Source organism: Prinia subflava, chromosome 3 (genome assembly GCF_021018805.1).
Source record: "Prinia subflava isolate CZ2003 ecotype Zambia chromosome 3, Cam_Psub_1.2, whole genome shotgun sequence".
NCBI classification, from domain to species: Eukaryota; Metazoa; Chordata; class Aves; order Passeriformes; family Cisticolidae; genus Prinia; species Prinia subflava.
Window position 1 is genome coordinate 5,609,006 of NC_086249.1, and position 10,057 is coordinate 5,619,062.

Sequence of the window (10,057 nt, forward strand, 5' to 3'; positions counted from 1 at the left end):
TCCAAGTAGGTACCACTGAAGGCTTCTCCCAGATGCAAGCTGCCACATTTTGCAAGCCTGTTTGCGCAAGGAGCGCCAGAGGTCTCCTACAAACTGATATCAGGAACATGGGGATGTTGGTTGAGTTTCCCAAGGAAAAGGGCCAACATTCGTGTCCACCTCCATGTGCCTGGCCCAGGCCTGGATTCCGGGCTTCAGCACATTCCAAGTCCATACAATTCACGATTTCTCCCAGATGCAAGCTGCCACATTTTGCAGGCCTGGCGGTGCTTGGAGTGCCAAAGGTCTCCTACAAACTGACATCATGAAGATGGGGAGGTTAATTCACTTTCCTAGGGAAAAGGGCCACCATTCGTGTCCACCTCCATGTGTCGGGCCCAGGCCTGGAGTCTGGGCTTTGGCCGTCCCCAAGTCAATACGATTGAAGATTTCTCGCAGATGGAAGTTGCTACATGTTCGATACCTAGCTGCATTTGGAGTGTCAAAGGTCTCCTACAAAGTGACATCAGGAACATGGGGAGGTAAGTTAAGTTTCCCAAGGAAATGGGCCACTGTTGGTGTCCACCTCCATGTGCCTTGCCCTGGCCTGCAGTCTGGGCTTTACACTGTTCCAAGCCTGTACAATTGAAGATGTCTCCCAGATGCAAGCTGCCAAATTTTGCAAGTCTGGCTGCGCTTGGAGTGCAAGAGGTCTCCCACAAACTGATATCAGAAACATGGGGATGTTTGTTGAGTTTCCCATGGGAAAGAGCCAATATTCGTGTCCACCTCCATGTTCCTGGCCCAGGCCTGGATTCTGGGCTTCGGTCCATTCCAAGTCTGTACAACTCAAGATTTCTCCCAGATGCAAATTGCCATATTTTGCTGGCCTGGCGGTGCTTCGACTTCCAATGGTCTCCTACAAACTGACATCAGGAAGATGGGGAGGTTAATTCACTTTCCTAAGGAAATGGGCCACCATTCGTGTCCACCTCCTGGTGCCTGGCCCAGCTGGAATCTGGGCTTTGTCCTGCTCCACGGAGGTACCATTGAAGACTTCTCCCAGATGCAAGCTGCCACATTTTGCAAGCCTGGCTGCGCTTGGAGTGCCAAGGGTCTCCTACAAACTGACATCAGAAACGCTGCAAGGTGAGATGACTTTCCCCTGGAAATGGGCCACCGTTCGTGTCCACCTCCATGTATCGGGTCCAGGCCTGGAGTCTGGGCTTCAGCCTGCTCCTAGTTAGTACGATTGAAGATTTCTCCCAGACAGAAATTGCTACATGATCGATACCTAGCTGCGCTTGGAATGCCAATGGTCTCCTACAAACTGATATAAGGAACATGGGGAGGTGAGTTGAGTTTCCCATGGAAAAGGGCCAACATTTGTGTCCACCTCCATGTGCCTGGCCCAGGCCTGGATTCTGGGCTTCGGCCCATTCCAAGTCCATACAATTTAAGATTTCTCCCAGATGCAAGCTGCTACATTTTGCAGGCCTGGCGGTGCTTGGAGTGCCAAAGGTCTCCTAAAAACTGACATCAGGAAGATGGGGAGGTTAATTCACTTTCCTAGGGAAAAGGGCCACCATCCGTGTCCACCTCCATGTGCCTTTCCCAAGCCTGGAGTCTGGGCTTTGGCGGTCCCCAAGTCAATACGATTGAAGATTTCTCGCAGATGGAAGTTGCTACATGTTTGAGTCCTAGCTGCACTTGGAGTGCCAAAGGTCTCCTACAAAATGACGTCAGGGACATGGGGACGTGAGATGTGTTTCCCATGGAAATGGGCCACCGTTCGTGTCCACCTCCATGTGCCTGGCCCAGGCCCGCAGCCTCTGCTTCGGCCTGCTCCAAGTCTGTATGATTGAAGATTGGTCCCAGATGCAAGCTGCCACATTTTGCAAGTCTGGCTGTGCTTGGAGTGCCAAAGGTGTCCTACAAACTGACATCAGGGCCATGGCGAGGTGAGTTGACATTCCCCTGGAAATGGGCCACTGTTGGTGTCCACCTCCATGTGCCTTGCCCAGGCCTGGAGTCTGGGCTTCGCCCTGCTCCTAGTGAGTACGATTGAAGATTTCTCCCAGATGGAAATTGCTACATGTTCGATACTTAGCTGCGCTTGGAATGCCAAAGGTCTCCTACAAACCGATATCAGGAACATGGGGAGGTGAGCTGAGTTTCCCATAGAAAATGGGCCACCGTTGGTGTCCACCTCCATGTGCCTGGCCCAGGCCTGGAGTCTGGGCTTTAGCCTATTCCAAGTCCGTACAAATGAAGATGTCTCCCAGATGCAAGCTGCCACATTTTTCAAGCCTGGCTGCGCTTGGAGTGCCTAAGGTCTCCTACAAACAGACATCAGAAACTTTGCAAGGTAAGTTGAGTTTTCCATGAAAAAGGGCCACCGTTCATGTCCACCTCCATGTGCCTGGCCCAGGCCTGGATCCTGGGCTTCGGCCTGCTCCAAGTCCGGACTATTGAAGATTTCTCCCAGATGGAAGTTGATACACGTTCGAGTCCTAGCTGCGCTTGGAGTGCCAAAGGTCTCCTATACACTGGCATCAGGAACATGGGGAGGTGAGTTGACTTTCCCATGGAAAATGGGCACCATTCATGTCCACCTCCATGTGACTTTCTCAGGCCTGGATCCTGGTCTTCGGCCTGCTCCAAGTAGGTACCATTGAAGGCTTCTCCCAGAGGAAAGCTGCCACATTTTGCAAGCCTGTTTGAGCTACGAGCGCCAGGGGTCTCCTACAAACTGATATCAAGAACATGGGGATGTTGGTTGAGTTTCCCAAAGAAAAGGGCCAACATTCGTGTCCACCAACAAGTGCCTGGCCCAGGCCTTGATTCCGGGCTTCAGCACATTCCAAGTCCATACAATTCAAGATTTCTCCCAGATGCAAGCTGCCACATTTTGCAGGCCTGACGGTGCTTGGAGTGCCAAAGGTCTCCTCCAAACTGACATCATGAAGATGGGGAGGTTAATTCACTTTCCTAGGGAAAAGGGCCACCATTCGTGTCCACCTCCATGTGCCTTGCCCAGGCCTGGAGTCTGGGCTTTGGCTGTCCCCAAGTCAATACGATTGAAGATTTATCCCAGATGGAAGTTGCTACATGTTTGAGTCCTAGCTGCACTTGGAGTGCCAAAGGTCTCCTACAAAATGACGTCAGGGACATGGGGAGGTGAGATGAGCTTCGCATGGAAATGGGCCATCGTTCGTGTCCACCTCCATGTGCCTGGCCCAGGCTCACAGCCTCTGCTTCGGCCTGCTCCATGTCTGTATGTTTGAAGATTTGTCCCAGATGCAAGCTGCCAAATTTTGCAAGCCTGGCTGCACTTGGAGTGTGTAAGGTCTCCTACAAAATGACATCAGGAACATGGCAAGATCAGTTGAGTTTGCCAGGGAAAAGGGCCACCATATGCATCCACCTCCATGTGTCGGACCCAGGCCTGGAGTCTGGGCTTTGGCCTGCTAGTAGTGAGTACGATTGAAGATTTCTCCCAGATGGAAATTGCTACATGTTCGAAACCTAGCTGTGCTTACAATGCCAAAGGACTCCTACAAACTGATATCAAGAATATGTGGAGGTGAGCTGAGTTTCCCTTAGAAAATGGGCCACTGTTGGTGTCCACCTCCATGTGCCTGGCCCAGGCCTGCAATCTGGGCTTCTCCCTTCTCCAAGTGGGTACCAGTGAAGATTTCTCCCAGATACAAGCTGCTACGTTTTGCTAGCCTGGCTGCGCTGGGAGTGCCTAAGGTCTCCTACAAACAGACATCAGAAACGTTGCAAGGTGAGTTGAGTTTCCCATGGAAAACGGCCACCGTTTCTGTCCACTTCCTTGTGTCGGGCCCAGGCCTGGAGTCTGGGCTTTGGACATCCTCAAGTCAATACGATGTAAGATTTCTCCCAGATGGAAGTTGCTACATGTTCGAGTCCTAGCTGCGCTTGGAATGCCAAAGGTCACCTACAAACTGATATCAGGAACATAGGGAGGTGAGCTGATTTTCCCATAGAAATGGGCCATCGTTCGTGTCCACCTCCATGTCCTTGGCCCATGCCCGCAGCCTCTGCTTCGGACTGATTTAAGTTTGTATGATTGAAGATTTGTCCCAGATGCAAGCTGCCACATTTTGCAAGCCTGGCTGCAATTGGAGGGCCAAAGGTCTCCTACAAAATGACACCAGGAACATGGCGAGATCAGTTGAGTTTCCCATGAAAAAGGGCCATCGTTCATGTCCACCTCCATGTGCCTGGCCCAGGCCTGGATCCTGGGCTTCGGCCTGCTCCAAGTCCGTACTATTGAAGATTTCTTCCAGATGGAAGTTGCTACATGTTCGAGTCCTAGCTGCGCTTGGAGTGCCAAAGGTCTCCTACAAACTGCCATCAGGAACATGGGGAGGTGAGTTGAGTTTCCCATGGAAAATGGGCACCATTCGTGTCCACCTCCATGTGACTTTCTCAGGCCTGCATCCTGGGCTTCGGCCTGCTCCAAGTGGGTACGATTGAAGATTTATCCCAGATGCAAGCTGCCACAATTTGCAAGCCTGTTTGCTCAAGGAGCGCCAGAGATCTCCTACAAACTGATATCAGGAACATGGGAAAGTGAGTTGACTTTCCCCTGGAAATGGGCCACTGTTGGTGTCCACCTCCATGTGCCTTGCCCAGGCCTGGAGTCTGGGCTTCGGCCTGCTCCTAGTGAGTACGATTGAAGATTTCTCCCAGATGGAAATTGCTACATGTTCGATACCTAGCTGCGCTTGGAATGCCAAAGGTCTCCTACAAACTGATATCAGGAACATGGGGAGATGAGTTGAGTTTCCCATAGAAAATGGGCCACCGTTGGTGTCCACCTCCATGTGCCTGGCCTAGGCCTGGAATCTGGGCTTCGTCCTGCTCCAAGTGGGTACCATTGAAGATTTCTCCCAGATACAAACTGCCACATTTTGCAAGCCTGGCTGCGCTTGGAGTGAAAAGGTCTCCTACAAACAGACATCAGAAACGTTGCAAGGTGAGTTGCGTTTCCCATAAAAAAGGGCCACAGTTTCTGTCCACTTCCTTGTGTCGTGCCCAGGCCTGGAGTCTGGGCTTTGGCCATCCCCAAGTCCATACAATTGAAGATATCTCCCAGATGGAAGTTGCTACATGTTTGAGTCCTAGCTGGACTTGGAGTGCCAAAGGTCTCCTACAAAATGACGTCAGGGACATGGGGAGGTGAGATGAGTTTCCCAGGGAAATGGGCCATCGTTCGTGTCCACCTCTATGTGCCTGGCCCAGGCCTGGAATCTGGGCTTTAGCCTGTTCCAAGTCCGTACAATTGAAGATGTCTCCCAGATGCAAGCTGCCACATTTTGCAAGTCTGGCTGTGCTTGGATTGCCAAAGGTCTCCTACAAACTGACATCAGGGCCATGGGGAAGTGAGTTGACTTTCCCCTGGAAATGTGCCACTGTTTGTGTCCACCTCCATGTGCCTTGCCCAGGCCTGGAGTCTGGGCTTCGTCCTGCTCCAAGTGGGTACCATTGAAGATTTCTCCCAGATACAAACTGCCACATTTTGCAAGCCTGGCTGCGCTTGGAGTGCCAAAGGTCTCCTACAAACAGACATCAGAAACGTTGCAAGGTGAGTTGAGTTTCCCATGGAAAAGGGCCACCGTTTCTGTCCACTTCCTTGTGTCGTGCCCAGGCCTGGAGTCTGGGCTTTGGCCATCCCCAAGTCAATACGATGTAAGATTTCTCCCAGATGGAAGTTGCTACATGTTCGAGTCCTAGCTGCGCTTGGAATGCCAAAGGTCACCTACAAACTGATATCAGGAACATAGGGAGGTGAGCTGATTTTCCCAGAGAAATGGGCCATCGTTCGTGTCAACCTCCATGTGTCTGGCCCAGCCCGCAGCCTCTGCTTCGGCCTGCTCCAAGTCTGTATGATTGAAGATTTGTCCCAGATGCAAGCTGCCACATTTTGCAAGCCTGGCTGCGCTTGGAGGGCCAAAGGTCTCCTACAAAATGACATCAGGAACATGGCGAGATCAGTTGAGATTCCCATGAAAAAGGGCCATCGTTCATGTCCACCTCCATGTGCCTGGCCCAGGCCGGGATCCTGGGCTTCGTCCTGCTCCAAGTCCGTACAATTGAAGATGTCTCCCAGATGCAAGCTGCCACATTTTGCAAGTCTGGCTGTGCTTGGATTGCCAAAGGTCTCTTACAAACTGACATCAGCGCCATGGGGAAGTGAGTTGACTTTCCCCTGGAAATGGGCCACTGTGGGTGTCCACCTCTATGTGCCTGGCCCAGGCCTGGAATCTGGGCTTCGTCCTGCTCCAAGTGGATACCATTGAAGATTTCTCTCAGATGCAAGCTGCCACATTTTGCAAGTCTGTCTGCGCTTGGGGTGCCAGAGGTCTCCTACAAAGTGACATCAGGGCCATGGGGAAGTGAGTTGACTTTCCCCTGGAAATGGGCCACTGTTGGTGTCCACCTCCATGTGCCTTGCCCAGGCCTGGAGTCTGGGCTTCGGCCTGCTCCTAGTGAGTACGATTGAAGATTTCTCCCAGATGGAAATTGCTACATGTTCGATACCTAGCTGCGCTTGTAATGCCAAAGGTCTCCTACAAACTGATATCAGGAACATGGGGAGATGAGTTGAGTTTCCCATAGAAAATGGGCCACCGTTGGTGTCCACCTCCATGTGCCTGGCCTAGGCCTGGAATCTGGGCTTCGTCCTGCTCCAAGTGGGTACCATTGAAGATTTCTCCCAGATACAAACTGCCACATTTTGCAAGCCTGGCTGCGCTTGGAGTGAAAAGGTCTCCTACAAACAGACATCAGAAACGTTGCAAGGTGAGTTGCGTTTCCCATAAAAAAGGGCCACAGTTTCTGTCCACTTCCTTGTGTCGTGCCCAGGCCTGGAGTCTGGGCTTTGGCCATCCCCAAGTCCATACAATTGAAGATATCTCCCAGATGGAAGTTGCTACATGTTTGAGTCCTAGCTGGACTTGGAGTGCCAAAGGTCTCCTACAAAATGACGTCAGGGACATGGGGAGGTGAGATGAGTTTCCCATGGAAATGGGCCACCGTTCGTGTCCACCTCCATGTGCCTGGCCCAGGCCCGCAGCCTCTGCTTCGGCCTGCTCCAAGTCTGTATGATTGAAGATTTATCCCAGATGCAAGCTGCCACATTTTGCAAGCCTGGCTGCGCTTGGAGGGCCAAAGGTCTCCTACAAACTGATATCAGAAACATGGGGATGTTGGTTGAGTTTCCCATGGAAAAGGGCCAACATTCGTGTCCACCTCCATGTGCCTGGCCCAGGCCTGGATTCTGGGCTTCGGCCCATTCCAAGTCCATACAATTCACGATTTCTCCCAGATGCAAGCTGCCACATTTTGCAGGCCTGGCGGTGCTTGGAGTGCCAAAGGTCTCCTACAAACTGACATCAGGAAGATGTGGAGGTTAATTCACTTTCCTAAGGAAAAGGGCCACCATTATTGTCCACCTCCATGTGTCGGGTCCAGGCCTGGACTCTGGGCTTTGGCCGTCCCCAAATCAATACGATTTAAGATTTCTCTCAGATGGAAGTTGCTACATGTTCGATACCTAGCTGCCTTTGGAGTGTCAAAGGTCTCCTACAAACTGACATCAGGAACATAGGCAGGTGAGTTGAGTTTCCCAAGGAAATGGGCCACTGTTGGTGTCCACCTCCATGTGTTGGGCTTAGGCCTGGAGTCTGGGCTTTGGCCATCCCCAAGTCCATACAATTGAAGATATCTCCCAGATGGAAGTTGCTACATGTTTGAGTCCTAGCTGCACTTGGAGTGCCAAAGGTCTCCTACAAAATGACGTCAGGGACATTGGGATGTGAGATGAGTTTCGCATGGAAATGGGCCACCCTTCATGTCCACCTCTATGTGCCTGGCCCAGGCCTAGAATCTGGGCTTTAGCCTGTTCCAAATCCGTACAATTGAAGATGTCTCCCAGATGCAAGCTGCCACATTTTGCAAGTCTGGCTGTGCTTATAGTGCCAAAGGTCTCCTACAAACTGCCATCAGGAACATGGGGAGGTGAGTTGAGTTTCCCATGGAAAATAGGCACCATTCGTGTCCACCTTCATGTGACTTTCTCAGGCCTGGATCCTGGGCTTCGGCCTGCTCCAAGTGGGTACGATTGAAGATTTATCCCAGATGCAAGCTGCCACATTTTGCAAGCCTGTTTGCGCTAAGAGCGCCAGAGGTCTCCTACAAACTGATATCAGGAACATGGGGATGTTGGTTGAGTTTCCCAAGGAAAAGAGCCAAAATTCATGTCCACCTCCATGTGCCTGGTCCAGGCCTGGATTCTGGGCTTCGGCCCATTCTAAGTCCATACAATTCAAGATTTCTCCCAGACGCAAGTTGCCACATTTTGCAGGCCTGGCGGTGCTTGGAGTGCCAAAGGTCTCTTACAAACTGACATCAGGAAGATGTGGAGGTTAATTCACTTTCCTAAGGAAAAGGGCCACCATTATTGTCCACCTCCATGTGTCGGGTCCAGGCCTCGACTCTGGGCTTTGGCCGTCCCCAAATCAATACGATTTAAGATTTCTCTCAGATGGAAGTTGCTACATGTTCGATACCTAGCTGCATTTGGAGTGTCAAAGGTCTCCTACAAACTGACATCAGGAACATGGGCAGGTGAGTTGAGTTTCCCAAGGAAATGGGCCACTGTTGGTGTCCACCTCCATGTGCCTGGCCCAGGCCTGGAGTCTGGGCTTTAGCCTGTTCCAAGTCTGTACAAATGAAGATGTCTCCCAGATGCAAGCTGCCACATTTTGCAAGTCTGGTTGCGCTTGGAGTACCAAAGGTCTCCTACAAACTGACATCAGGGCCATGGGGAAGTGAGTTGACTTTCCCCTGGAAATGGGCCACTGTTGGTGTCCACCTCTATGTGCCTGGCCCAGGCCTGGAATCTGGGCTTCGCCCTGCTCCAAGTGGATACCATTGAAGATTTCTCCCAGATGCAAGCTGCCACATTTTGCAAGCCTGGCTGCGCTTGGAGTGCCAAAGGTCTCCTACAAACTGACATCAGGGCCATGGGGAAGTGAGTTGACTTTCCCCTGGAAATGGGCCACTGTTGGTGTCCACCTCCATGTGCCTTGCCCAGGCCTGGAGTCTGGGCTTCGGCCTGCTCCTAGTGAGTACGATTGAAGATTTCTCCCAGATGGAAATTGCTACATGTTCGATACCTAGCTGCGCTTGGAATGCCAAAGGTCTCCTACAAACTGATATCAGGAACATGGGGAGATGAGTTGAGTTTCCCATAGAAAATGGGCCACCGTTGGTGTCCACCTCCTGGTGCCTGGCCCAGGCCTGCAATCTGGGCTTCGTCCTGCTCCAAGTGGGTACCAGTGAAGATTTCTCCCAGATACAAACTGCCACATTTTTCAAGCCTGGCTGCGCTTGGAGTGCCAAAGGTCTCCTACAAACAGACATCAGAAACGTTGCAAGGTGAGTTGAGTTTCCCATGGAAAAGGGCCACCGTTTCTGTCCACTTCCTTGTGTCGTGCCCAGGCCTGGAGTCTGGGCTTTGGCCATCCCCAAGTCCATACAATTGAAGATATCTCCCAGATGGAAGTTGCTACATGTTTGAGTCCTAGCTGGACTTGGAGTGCCAAAGGTCTCCTACAAAATGACGTCAGGGACATGGGGAGGTGAGATGAGTTTCCCATGGAAATGGGCCACCGTTCGTGTCCACCTCCATGTGCCTGGCCCAGGCCCGCAGCCTCTGCTTCGGCCTGCTCCAAGTCTGTATGATTGAAGATTTATCCCAGATGCAAGCTGCCACATTTTGCAAGCCTGGCTGCGCTTGGAGTGCCAAAGGTCTCCTACAAACTGATATCAGAAACATGGGGATGTTGGTTGAGTTTCCCACGGAAAAGGGCCAACATTCGTGTCCACCTCCATGTGCCTGGCCCAGGCCTGGATCCTGGGCTTTGGCCTGCTCCATGTCCGTAATATTGAAGATTTCTCCCAGATGGAAGATGCTACATGTTCGAGTCCTAGCTGCACTTGGAGTGCCAAAGGTCTCCTACAAACTGCCATCAGGAACATG